Source organism: Dunckerocampus dactyliophorus, chromosome 8, assembly GCF_027744805.1.
Source record: "Dunckerocampus dactyliophorus isolate RoL2022-P2 chromosome 8, RoL_Ddac_1.1, whole genome shotgun sequence".
In the NCBI taxonomy this organism is placed as follows: Eukaryota; Metazoa; Chordata; class Actinopteri; order Syngnathiformes; family Syngnathidae; genus Dunckerocampus; species Dunckerocampus dactyliophorus.
The window spans coordinates 14513180-14526670 of NC_072826.1; the positions used below are offsets into that span (position 1 = coordinate 14513180).

The 13491-nt window shown below is 42.4% G+C and overlaps 1 protein-coding gene across 3 annotated transcripts in view; it reads left to right on the top strand.

Moving 5' to 3' along the window:
* Positions 1–2761: 2761 nt before the first annotated feature.
* The window catches only part of LOC129185821 (plexin-A2-like), a 103563-nt gene continuing 92833 nt past the window's right edge, over positions 2762–13491 (top strand). For all 3 annotated transcript variants that reach the window (XR_008572139.1, XM_054783293.1, XM_054783294.1), the window contains exon 1: positions 2762–3065. The gene's annotated coding sequence lies outside the window, so the exon portion shown is untranslated. The remainder of the gene's footprint in view (positions 3066–13491) is intronic.

Here is a 13491-nt window from a genome sequence, read left to right on the forward strand (position 1 = left end):
GCATCTACAGTTCAAAGTCATCCGTCATGTTGACTTGTGTCCAAAAGTTCCTGTAAAGATCTCAGCACCATTTCATATAGTTGAAACACATAGCTGAATACCGTTTCACACGGGCGGTGTGCCACTTCTGTTTCGAGTCTAATGCCACATCAGAAGGCAGGAAATTGCCAGGTCAATTTAGTTAGCCCAGTGTGAGTCAGAGCTGTTTGTATATGACGACTAGGAAAAAGCCAGGAAGCAGATGCATTTTAGGCAGTCTCAAATGGGCAGGTCCTGACAGTCCACAGCATGGGAGGCAAAGGAATCCATAATACAGTACTCATACTGGGCAGTGAGTCACAATTTAAAATCACACGATGTTGCATCATACATTTGAGGAGCTTTCATTGTTGCTTTGGAGTAACTGCTTTTCATGACATCATGAAAGAAACACCTCCTTCCTTGTGGACATGACACCACCTCTGACTCACCGCTAGCTATAGATGACAGAGGACAGCTTTGTAAAAAAGATGCTTCGCTACACATCTTAAAATGCAGCCTGGAGCTTTGCCAACTATCTGTCAGTCAGGTACAAATATGGGAGCTGTAAGTTTGATAATTTTGTTTTTTTAGTAAATAAGCTAACCTGGCATGTTGCTGCTGTTAAAATGTCCTGTGTTAGCTCACATAGTTTGGGTTGTGTGTTCTCCTTTCCCACTCCTTAATGTTACTTGTAACGTATGTGATGTATGCCAAGTGCAGAGTTACATTGTTCAATATATGTAAAAAGTGGCTAAAGCGCACAATAGCGGCCAACATACTTCTGATACACTATATATATAATACACTTGTTTAAAATTTCTGTAAAACACAACATGGGACCTTTCACAAAACCCATAGCTGGTTTTAAGGAATCGACTTAGCAAGCGTCAAAGACACATCTTCTAGAAGGCAGGATCTCAAATGAAGATTTGGATGAGTAAAGCAAAATGTACATACAGGAAGAGCACTACAAACAGTACTTTGTAACTAACGACTTTCCATGCATGATGGATGTGAATGCATTTTAAGAATAAGTAAATGCTTATCTCTATCAGACATGATTAGCCAATAAGCAGATCCATCAACCTCTGTACATGAACTGTACTGCACTTGACATTAAAGACCATATGACAAGGTGTTTCTCTTTTAGATCTTAAACACACAAGTGGTGCCCTCGAAAGACTGAATGGGAATGATTCATCGGAAAGCACAGCAGCTTGAAACTAATTCACCACCGTCAGCGCCCTTGATTCAACCAGGGTGATGCATTTTAATACACTCGGTTACACTCGCCATGCATGCCTCGGCCAGCGGTGAGTAATGCTGTTATTATTGCGTGCAGCTAATCGGAGCACCAATCATCCTTCCTACTTGACCTACCTACTCCTCCATCATGTTCTTTTCATACAGCACAGCAGACAGCTCTCTGCAGACAGAGTTAACTCACCTTTAGGATATCGTCAATCACCAAGCAGCACAGTTGATCTCGCCACAGCTTGGAATGTTAAATTCTGATGTGTTGCTAGAGGACATCACTGTTTGCATGTCGGTCCAGCAGGTGTCAATGTCACTTTGTAAATACAAACCGAGGAAACTGTAAAACTGTACAGTATGTGCGAATATGTCAAAGTGTACGTTTTTGACATTTTCAACACTTATTGGCCCATGATGAGCCCAGCACCCGAGGTCGGTCCAAAAAGAAGCCGCTGCCATCTGCTTCGCCCTCAGGGAGTCCGTCGGCCACCCACAGCTGCTGGGCCCTTAGCCAGTCTGACATCTCAAAGTCATGTCAGTGGCGATAATGAGGGACAGCTGCCATGACGGACCCCCAGAGTCAGTTTACTTGCATCCCAAAGCAACAATATTATAATAAAATCAGTGATTATTTAAGTCTGAATTACTATAAAGAGCATCTGACTAATTAGGTTGCTTTGGAAAGCACCTACTTGAAGTAAGATGTGGAGAAATGAAAAAGGTAGAGTATGTTTGCAGACAAAATGTTCAAAATCGATAAAAAAATATACATATTCCATTGCTAAGGACTGTTATTGAAATGTATGTTTGACATTCTGGTCACATCCAAGAACTGGTCCTGTGATACTGCTAAACAGACTTCAATCAATGTGTGTCGTTACATGACTCGGTCTACAGATGGCAGTGTTTCAAAGGAATATTGGGATTGGCGCTACTTGCATTTACTTCTAAAAATGATTCTGTTGCAAAATAAACACTCAAATAATAATTCTAATTATAATATAATACTAATTACAGCCAAAAACGCACACAGTCCAGCATCTAATGAGATCAAATACAGTTTTTTCGGTGGTGGTGTACCGTATTAGGCTGAGGATGTTAAGAAGATAATGTTTTGGTTATCTTACTTAGCTATATGACCTAGTCCAAAAATAATATATCACTATGATGAAATATGCAAACTACAACCAAAATAATAAGAATATTGTTAATTCAATACTTCTCTTGTTGTCTTCCTAAAGAAGACAGAATGTGCACTATTGGATAGAATGTGCACGTGTACCTAATGAAGTGTCCTGTGCAGTTTATCCACGTTTGTTGCCGATAACAAGTGTATTCTTTTTAAAGTGTAACTATATCATGCATGTGTGCAATTGCTTCCTCCACATAGACAAGGGCAAACAACGCTATAGATGCACATATATGCAGTCTGGACATAAAAATGCACTGCGACGCCTTGAAGCTGAGCCAGAGGATGACGCCACAGGAGGCGTGCACGCTACGTGCGGCGCACACGAACAGATGTGTGTGCGTGAGTGTCCACGCACACACAAACACACACAAATACAGAGAGAGAGGGAGGTAGAGAGAGATTAAATGTTGCCTGTCTGCTCCGGAAAATGATCAATCCCACGACGAGGCTGGAGGGTCACCGGTTGCAAGAGAGGATGCAAGCCGCTGTGCGCGCCACTTTGCCCGGCTGTGCGTAAAAAAAGCAGCGGACCGAGCCGCCTGTTCCTGTTCACACTCTGGCCAGAGCTCCTCAAGAATGAGTCTCGTCTAATTTCAAGGTTAGTGCTCCTGTTTTGTGTCTGGCTTGGACAAAAACGTAAAGTTTGGTGGCGCTAAGGATGACTCGACTGTGGCTGTAAGCTGCACCAAGTGCTTGTGTGGACTTTATGCATAAGGCTTCCGTATGTTTTGTACCCCAAAATGTGCATTGTGCATGAGGTCATGATGAGGGACATATGCACTGACATGGAGATAAAGCGTGCATCCACACACGCGCACACATACATTAGCGGTGTAGTAGTGCCAAAGTGCCACAATTCTGTGGTGGACCAAGTGCACCCCCGTCCGTGTAGCGTATTTGGGATTTGCACCTCTTTAACTCCTCAGCGCTGGGCTCTCCCGGGTCGGCCTTATCTGGACGGGCCAGTTGGAGCAGCTTCCATTCTTCCTGCACCCCTCCAGAGTGGCTCAAGCCTCTAGTGGAGTGGGAGCGTTCCGAGCCAAGTCATCAGCTGCAGCGCTTTTATCAGTTGCCTGCTCGATTTTGAATTCAAATGCATCTCCCATCCTTCAAACCCTCTCCTCACGTTCACTCTGCATCCTTTGCAGAGTTAAAAGGAAGCTGGAGTTGGGATTTTTGACTGAATGCTGTTCACCTGAGTGGTCTTGGTTGTGTAGTGGAGTGAAGCAGAGCAGACAGAGATGCATGAAGATGTCATGTGTCCTCCTCCAGATTGTGTTGAATAGGCATTTGAGCTTTACAGCCAGGCGGTTGGGTTGAAATCCAGTTGAGATACTGTATGTGGCGTCCCTGTGATTGTGTGGGTTTTCTCCAGGTACTCCAGCTTCCTCGCACATCCCAAAACTAATTGAGGTTAATTGAGGACTACAACCTGTCCATAGGTGTGAATGTAAATGGTTGTTTGTCGATACGTATCCTGTGACTGACTGCTGACCATCTTGTCCAAAGTCAGCTGGGATAGGCTCCAGTTCACCTGTGACCCTGAACAGGATAATTGCATGAATGAATGAAATGTATTTCAAATCAGTTTGCAAAAGCAAACAGTTGGGACACCTCTGCATGGTGCATCCAATGAAAATCAAAGCAAGCAGTCAAATGAAGCATAAAAATCATTTTCTGTTGGATTGTTTATTGATTTCTGCCTGCCTAGCCTTGTAATCCCCCCCTTCCTAGGACGCTTTTGTCATTCCGGGCAGACTGCCGGTGAGAGCACATTATTTTGTCTTTTTGACCCCCCCGGAGGTGATGCCAGATCAGCGTAGGTGAAATAATTTTGAACGTGTGTGAGGGCGCTATCTGCTCTGCACCCCGACCTCCTGTGCAGCACCCCCGTCCCCACCCTGAGATTAACGACCTGTACAGCCCATTTGGAAAGAGACAAAAAACAAAAAAAGAAGAAAAACGTACTCTACTTCAGTCAGTAGAATTCATGCAGGAGTCATTCAAATATAAAGGGTGGTGGGGGGGGGGGGGGGGCGATGTGGGTCAGTGGCACAGGCGAGTGCATTAGTGCATCAGGCGAATTAGTGTATGTAACACAATTACACGGTGTGTGAGTGCACAGCGTCTAACTAACCATAGCTGGAGACCACCCCTCACAGACCCCCCCACTCACCCACCACACCACCACAGCCCCTACCTCCAAGCTTGCACAACTCCCCCCCTCCCAGCCCACTGCCCACAGAGAGGCTGATTAAATACGACAGTTAGGATGCTGTTAGGAGGGGGTGGTTATATGGGAGTGTATACTGTACATGCATGTGCTGCACGTGTGAGCGTGCAACATTAGGCCTGCCTTAAATTGAAAATGATGTCTTCACTTCAACAACTCCACCAAGGTCAAATAAAAGTATTTGTTCACATGGTTCACCGATGATCAGAAGACGTTATTAACAGGTGAGACTGTGACATTTTATATTCTATGGCAACGAGAACGGTTCACTCTTACGATTGAAGACTTGATTGCTGACAAAGACGGTGATGAGGCAGAGGGGACGAGCCGATATCCACGTGGACCCACCTTTGTGTTTTGTTTTTTTTCTTGAATTCAATAGTGTTTCTCACCTTCCTTACCAAAATGATGGCACTTGCAATTTTGTTTGGCTTCATTGTGTATTATTTGGCAGCTGTGAGCAATAAGAAAAGCAGAGACGTGTGGCGTAACTGTGTTAGTTAGGAAAGAACTACAGAATCAGCTGTCAATGACGTCATAGACGGGCGACGAAGCAGGAGGACAATGACTTCCGGTTTCTCTGCTAACGCGATTCTAACAAGGACGTTTTCTGATTAAAAATATGTTACAAACACAGTCCAAGGGGGATGTTGAAGATGTTATTAACAGGTGGTATCATTTTTTATTGTGGGACAGCATTAAGGAGTATTCATGTTTATTTGCCAATTTTGTCCACAAAGTATTACGTTAGAGGTTATTTAGGAACAGACTGGTACCATTTTCTTTTTTGCAGCCATATGGGTTTGTTACCTAGCAGGCTACTTCCTGGTTCAAAAAGAAATATGTAAAGCAGAAAAAAGGTCATATAAATAGCTCTATTCACACTTCTAACTGGATTTGTCCCGATCCGATCTTCAGGATCGGGATCGGATCAGTATTTTGAAGACCGGATAACATTGGCTTCTGCCATGAGATCGGGCCGATCCGGTTGCTTTACCATGTTCGTAACGCTGAGCCACACTCCAATATGGTAGGTGCAGTAATGTGCCTCAAAGCTGGTTGCCCCTCGACTCCCGCAAGAAGAAGAAAATGCAACACCGCCATGGACGTGTCCGTGGTGTACCGTGGTGTACCGTGGTGTAGTTAGTTTCACGTTGGACGTTGGACATTCGGCTCCATCGCGACAGCGGTAGTTCGCCCTCACTGTGCCCAGACTGCTGTGTCATTGTGTGGGGAGCTCACACACAGTGGCGGAGGTACGTGGTGGCCAGTGGTCACTCTCCAGCCACCCCACTGGCCATCTAGACATTTCAGGTATCTACTTATTGCCACCCTATGTGAGTAATGTTCTCACCTTGGCCACCCCAATGAAACATTTCTGTCTCCACTATTGCTCGCACGGGAAGTTCTGCTCTAACCGCTGCTTGTTTACACTAGGGACCGTCGATAAATTATTATTGTGCTGAAGAGTTTGTTAAAAAATGGCATATATTCTACATCACACCACAAATTGATCTATAACCATGTCAAATGATTAGTTCTACCCTAAAAGTATTTTGCACACAGATTTTTTTCCAATTTTATCCTTTATTGGATGGACTTTTGTTACTGAATGTATCTTTTACTGGATTAGGGACCTGACTCACAGAAGTTTGTTACAAAAGCCAAACAATATTGTTGGTCATGCCGTGTAACAAAAAAGTAAATTCAGCAACACATTGGTTGCATTCTTTTTAATGCTTTGAAGAGCTATTTTCATAACCATTCAATTCCACAAATTCATGTTTGTAACAAAACCTTATTATAAAAAAAAAGGACTAGTACTGGATGGGATTGGCAAGACTACAGTATAAAAAAAATGTGGATCGAGACATCACTAATTTGCACTAAAATTGAATCAATTTTTGTGCCGCAAACATTGGAAGTTGTGGAGTTTTTGCATAATACTGCTAACTAACCACTTAACAAATAAATAGCAATCAATATAGGCTGCAGTATAATCTAGTTCATGCTTTATTTTGATTGACTCTGTCATAGGGTTGTTAATTATTGTGATACCAATCAGAATTTAAATCAAAATATTTGTGAAGGTAGAATATTTGATGCAGCTCTTGTATTAGACCTCATTAGATTGTGTACCTAATTAGGTGACTTGCGGCCTAGAAGGGGGTCACACGAGCAGGTAGACACAAGGAGGACAAAGAAGGGGAGTGCTGTTGCTGACAATGGCTGCGAGCAAAAGCAAAAGAGTAAGGGAGAGGTGGCGACAAACCACGGAGGAGGAGAATTGGAGGGAGGAGAAGCGGTGAACGAGTGAAAAACGTGCCGCTCACCTGCCAGATGGCAGCTTTGACGCCCAGCATGCAGCCAGCAGAGGGCTCTTGCAATATGTTGCATAGCCCCCGGATTGTCACATGTTGTTCACACAAACAGTGCGGTAACTTTACACATGTGTTGTTTTTTCTGCTGGTTCATGTCATAGCAAAAACAAGCACCTTGGGTGTCACGAGACACCCAACTCATGAGATGAGATGATGCACGGGATTGGGTCCACAAGAACGCAAGAAGACGAGATTTTAACATCAATTTAAGAAAAGTCCAATAAAAAATATGACCGGACAAACTTTTTTATTTAACCAAGTGACAAAAACAATGCAAGTGCGTTTTTAAATGTTCTTTGAACTCAAACAATGCATCGAAAACAACACAAGCAGCTGATGTTTGCTAAATACAAGGCAGAAGAGTCTTAATCATTACACTGATTGTTCTGTCATGGTTGTTTTTTATTTCTATTATTTATAATTACACTGATTATTATATAAAAATATGACATGTAATACAGGAAGTGAATAACATGTACTGTACAAGATGTGAAATTGATGGGGGGTAGGATTAAATAAGCTTTGCTTCTTCCTACTCCTTTTGGACATGTGGAACTGTGAAAGGATGATTCAAGAGATGTATTCCATTGTAACCTTCATGCATGTTCAAATAAAACTAAAGCAAACCAAACCAAACCATTGACCCACAAATTGACGCTAAACCTGTGGTCTCCAATGTTTTTTCTTGGGAGAACTACTTTTACAAAATGAAAATGGCCAAGAGCTACTAATTAAATTTAATGCTGTTCTATGAAGCGTCTAGGTGCTCAACCAATGCACAAAGTGAACTTGCTTCCTGCCTGTTTGGAGACAGGAGACGAGGAAAACGGACACGCATGCACATGGAAATATATGGAGGCGGGCAAAATTATTGAGTTCATTTTCATTTATCGCATGATTAATAAATTTATTTATTATTGCGAGTTTTTTTTTTCTGAATGAGATCCCGTGACACCTCGACAAGCAACATATGATGATCAAGTCAACGCATGATGACGAATAGCACTGAAGAAAATAACCTGGGTTATTTCAGAAGCTAATTCCTGGAGCGGCTCCACAGTGGCGTGCTGGGATGGTGGCACACTTAAGAAGTATAATTTTTTTTATTTTACACTCATGTGCCATTCTGTAGTGTAGAGTTCATCCCTCGGCAAGGAAGCGCTTCAACTTACATTTCACGGCTCCAGAGAAAATGCGAATAACAGATGCCAAACATTAATGTAGGGCTTTAATTAAAAAGTGATATTTGGATATTAATAAGTACAAATACTGGTCATGAGGAAAACATGTATGGAAATTCAAGCATCTGTCATTCTTTCAAGGGAAAAATATGACTTTTTTCACTACTCCACTGACATACAAGCACCAGACAAGAAACAGTGTGGACAGGGGAGGCAGGTGAGGCAAGAGCCTCAGAGCCTGTCATGATGGAAAAAAAAAAGATAACATAAAATAAAAAAAATAATATTTGCCCAATCTTTTTTTCATGGGGCACAAAAGTCCTGGCTGCGCATGTGATCTGAAAAAAGGAACTATAAAATCACCTTACAGGGGAGCTATTATACTCATTTTCGGGCCTTGTATTGAGTTCTGGACTCCTATAAAGCAGCTACACACGATAACCTACACAGAAGGCTTTCTAGATCGTCCAGACTCTGCGCCTCTTCCTGCAGTGTTTCCTGCCTCCCGCCCAAACGGTCTGTGTAATTTACCCCACCCCCGGCCCTCCTCCAGGTACACCTCCCGTTGAGTCCACTCCGCTGTGATTGGTCACACTCCCTCCGCTCACTCTATAATGCTGCACAGACAACCGCTTTTGTCCGATTACTTACACAAAATCAACACAGTTAAGACACTGATAAATTGTTTCTTAGAGGTTTCTCTTCTGACTCTTCAACACGGCCAAGTAAAGTTGGAAAGGTATTGGACTTCAGCAACAGTTTGCCGGATAGTCCAGCTTCGTATTTACAAAACAGTCCCGTGTGAAGTGCCTTTGACAGATGAAAATATTTTTCTCTTACTGGCTGGGAATCAGCAACTCCAATCACTTTTGCCTGATGCTTGCCTCTTTAGGCACACCCGAACAAACATTTCCTGGGAGCCGTATGTGCTAACACGGTGAACAGAGCAGAGAGAAGCAGAGCAGGGGGAGGGCAGGCCTACAGTTGTTTTGCCTGGGCATGCCCATATAAGGAAGTCCGGGTTGCGCTGATGTCAGTGAAACTCGGTATTAACTTTGTAAAACCCACTGTGCAGAGCCGTCCAAAACTGCTTTCCGGTCTCACTTCCAAATGTGCAAACCTCATTATCTGACGCATTGGCATCGTTGAACATGAGAATACAACATTGTAACAACATTTATAAGTCATCAAAGAGGAAAAGCATAATAGGTCCCCTTTAATTTAGACAAAAACATACACTCCTGATCAAAATTTTGACCAGTTGAAAAATGGAAAGAATTTACATTTTGCACTGTTAGATTTTAAGGAGGTTCTAAGCAGAGCTTCAAATGCGAATTCAGAGTGGGACAAAAAACAAACAGCCTTCAATTTATTGCAAATAAGCATTAAAGTGAAATAAGCTGTTCACCAGCTGACCAAAAGTTCAAGACCACAGCCTTTAAAAGCCAAAATATTGGCAAAAATGTGCATTCAATATCATTTTCTGTCCGGTATTCCCACTGTCATGATCTCTTGATGGCAAAGGCAAAAATGTTTTCTTTCTTTGAACGCGGTCAGATTGTCGAGCTGCATAAGATCCTGCGGGCTATGGAACAAAAAAGTAATGGTAGACCCCAAAAAATAGATCTGATTGGCTCTCCGTCCAGAAATGGGACCATCCTCGGCCCAAATGAAGGTTGTTACGGGTGCCAAGTGTAGTCCAATAACCATCAGACAGCATTTACGAGAGAAGGCTTTTAAGAAGAAGAAGAATAATATCGGTGAAAATGTAGCAGATATGTAGCGGATATGTAGCCGATATATAACGCGATTCAGTCACTCCTTCTCTGTGTCTCTGTGCTGCTCCCTGCGTGAGTACCTGGTCCCTCCCCCTCACACACAGAGCAGCCTTCTCCCTGTTGCTGCTCTCTCACACAGTCTGCAGTAGAAAGAGAAGACGTGAAAAGAAACACATTTTTTTTACACCATGGTAAGCTGTGACTTTGTAAAACAATATAACAGAGCACTTTAGTGCCACGCTGTCAGGGCCCGTCAAGAACATTCTAGTTTTCACACAAGTTTTAGAGAGTGTATTACAGCGCATTAATGTCGTATAAGTTGCATCTCTGTGAGATAAAAATAGATACAACTGCTAAGTCACATGTCCGCCATTATCTAAGGCTATTGTACCGAGTTTTCAAGTTAAATAAAGATATATGCAGATACACAGCGTCCCATTTCACTTCATACTTCCATGCGGGATTTCCAGGAGCTGATACATTCAGAAGTTAATGTCGTCAAACAAATCCTTTTGAAAATGTTCATGTCATGTATTTAGTTGTCATTTCATATTGCATGTTTTGAAAGCAGCTACATTGTAACATACAGTGTGGTTTAGTCCTTTGTATTAAGTCTAGTAACATGATGCATGTTTTCATAATTTCTTATTTTGTTTGCCGTCAACTTTTTTTTTCCCCACTTTTTAATGTTTTCTTCAGCATTTGTTTACAGCGGTTTGCAAATATTCAGTGGCTGCAGATGGAGCTTTTCAATAGCTAGTAAATACGACTGATATTGGTAAGATGTTTTTGTGAATATCCATCCATCCATCCATGTTCTATGTGCCAAGCCTTTTAGAAATACATCATGTATTAGTTGAAAAACACCTCACATTAACCTATGTATTGTTACTTTCAGCCCAATGCAGCCACTTGTTTTTATTTTAAAATGCTAAACGATAGTATCAAATTTTAGGCTAATTACCAAAATGCACTAAATGTATATATTTTCATTTGACAGCCAGAGGGGAAGAGTAAGGTGTGGAGGCGTTACCTTAGATGCAACATATGCAGTATGCAAGTTAGCCAGGGCTCCAGCACCAGCAAAGCAAACAACACTACAAATTTCTGGCAGCACTTAAAGTAAATCACAGAGAGGCATGTCCTCATTGGTCCAGTGAAGTTAATTTAGTCAAGCATTCATATATTCTAAACAGTTCTGGTTATAGTTGACTTCTTTTGTTATTCTTTCTCTCTGACCTGTTGTTTGGTTTCTGTACTGCCAATTTTGGGTATTGACACCGTTTTAGTCGATTGTAAATGTATCTGTCCTTCTCTTGTTGGTCTTGTTCATCTGCAACAATGCTGTCAAAGAGTGTTCTTACTACGGAGAGTTTGTGGGATATGGGATGTTCCGATGTCTATAAAAGATAGTGGTCAGTGTGTGTTGGTTTCCTATGTATTTTCATTTTGATGCTGCCGTCCTCCTTGTGTGTTATGTTCATGTCCAGGGAGTTTATTACGTTGTTGGTGTCTTCTTCATGAGTAAATTGGATGTTTCCTGTGTTATCTATTGTGTTTAAGTGATATGTTAGTTCCTGTGTGTGCCCCCGCTCTATTTTTTGCAGGATATCGTCCACGTATCTTACGTACATAGTGAGTCTGCATTTTGTTGGTGCCTTCTCCTCCATGAAGAAACCACTCATAATGGCTGATAAGGGATCACCAATGGCAAAACCTACAGTATATTTGTCTGTATATTTGTCCTTTAAATTTGAAATATGTAGACGTGGGTACAAAATGTAGGAGCTGTTTCATATCATCAACTGACAGGTTGGTTTGCTTTGGTAGCGTTTTGTCTGTCCGGAGGCGGTTCTCAAGTATGCTCAAGGTAACATTTATGGGAGTTTTAGTGAAGAGCGATACCACGTCGTGAGATATGAATATTGCATCTGTTTGCACTTTTATGGTTTTGAGTTCTTGCACTAGTAGTTTTGAATTCTTGCTGTGCTGTTGAGTGTGGCCTAGAAATGGTTTGATGAGATCTAGTAATGCTTTTTATAAATTATAAGTTACCGAACCCATGCTGTCTACAATAGGTCTTAACGGATTATTTTTCTTATGTATTTTGGGAGTGCCATAAACCGGGACGAGGGGGCCTTTGCACTCTCTTACAACTGGGATGTGGTCCTAAAGAAGTCGAACGGCAGATAGCGCTGTCGCCCTGCCTTCACTGGCCGCTGTGAAGAATGGATTGTGGTTATTTTAAAGTTGGGACACTATAGACAGCTTCCCGCCAGGGAATCCTTTAATCATTTTTATTATGTGTGGAACTCGGTGTCTGTCTCCTTACTTCCTTTTGGAGCAGGATATATTAAGCACTGTGTGCTCTGCGCTGTCAATTTGGCTGTTCACGCGATGAGGTGTTCAAGCACACTGCGTAACTGTGAGTGTTAGAATAGGCTTTCAGATAGTCTCTGCAAAATAACCCCCTATGAAGCCAAATAAAGTTGCAAATCGTAGCATACTGCTGTGGGGTTGCAGAGCCACAGCAGTGTGACGTGTGATTGCATCAGTTAATGCAAACCAAGTCTGTGTGAGCGCACAGACGTTGTCCGTGCATTCTTGGATAAATAAGGTGAGAAACCCATCCATCCATCCATCCATTTTCTATACCGCTTCTCCTTTTTAGGGTCGCGGGAGCATGCTGGAGCCTATCCCAGCTGACTTCGGGCGACAGGCAGGGTACACCCTGGACTGGTCGCCAGCCAGCCGCAGGGCACATACAAACATTTATATTATTGAACATATTGAATTCAAGAAATAAATCGTAGCATTGTACAGAGGTGGTCCTCCACACAGAGGTGACATCTGTGACCTCACAGCTGACCACTGGAGATAGCGAAATTCCTAATTAATGCCCGTTGTGGTTGGACATCTGCTGACCAACATCGTGCCCCATGTTCTCACAGTAATATGTGCCCCGAGAGCTTGTTTATGAGCACCAAATGTGAGAAAAATCTTTTGTCCCTCACGTGTTTGCTCCACTTTTGAGAGAAGAGGCACTCAAATGCTCGCTTTTGAAGTTGCAGCTTTTCATGACGTCAGGAAAGGAAAAATCTCCATCCTCATGGACAGGATACCACCTCTGACCTGCTCCTAGCCCAGCTTGTGTATACGCCCACCACTTAAAGGAGGACAATTTTGGGAAAAAGAGACTTCACTGCACATTTAAAAAATATGCCTGTACCTCTGCCAGCTATCCATCAGTCAGCTACAGATGTTGGAGCTGTAAGTTTGATCATTTTGTTTTTGTTCTAGATGTTCCCTTGCACGTGCTTCTCTGAAAGAGATTTTATAAAAGATTCCCAGTTTTTTAATTTTTTGCCTTCAGTGAAACCTACCTATCTTCCCACTGGTTGCCCTGTGGCCCAATGAGAGTGTCGTTTCTTCAACTTCACAGTCTGAACAT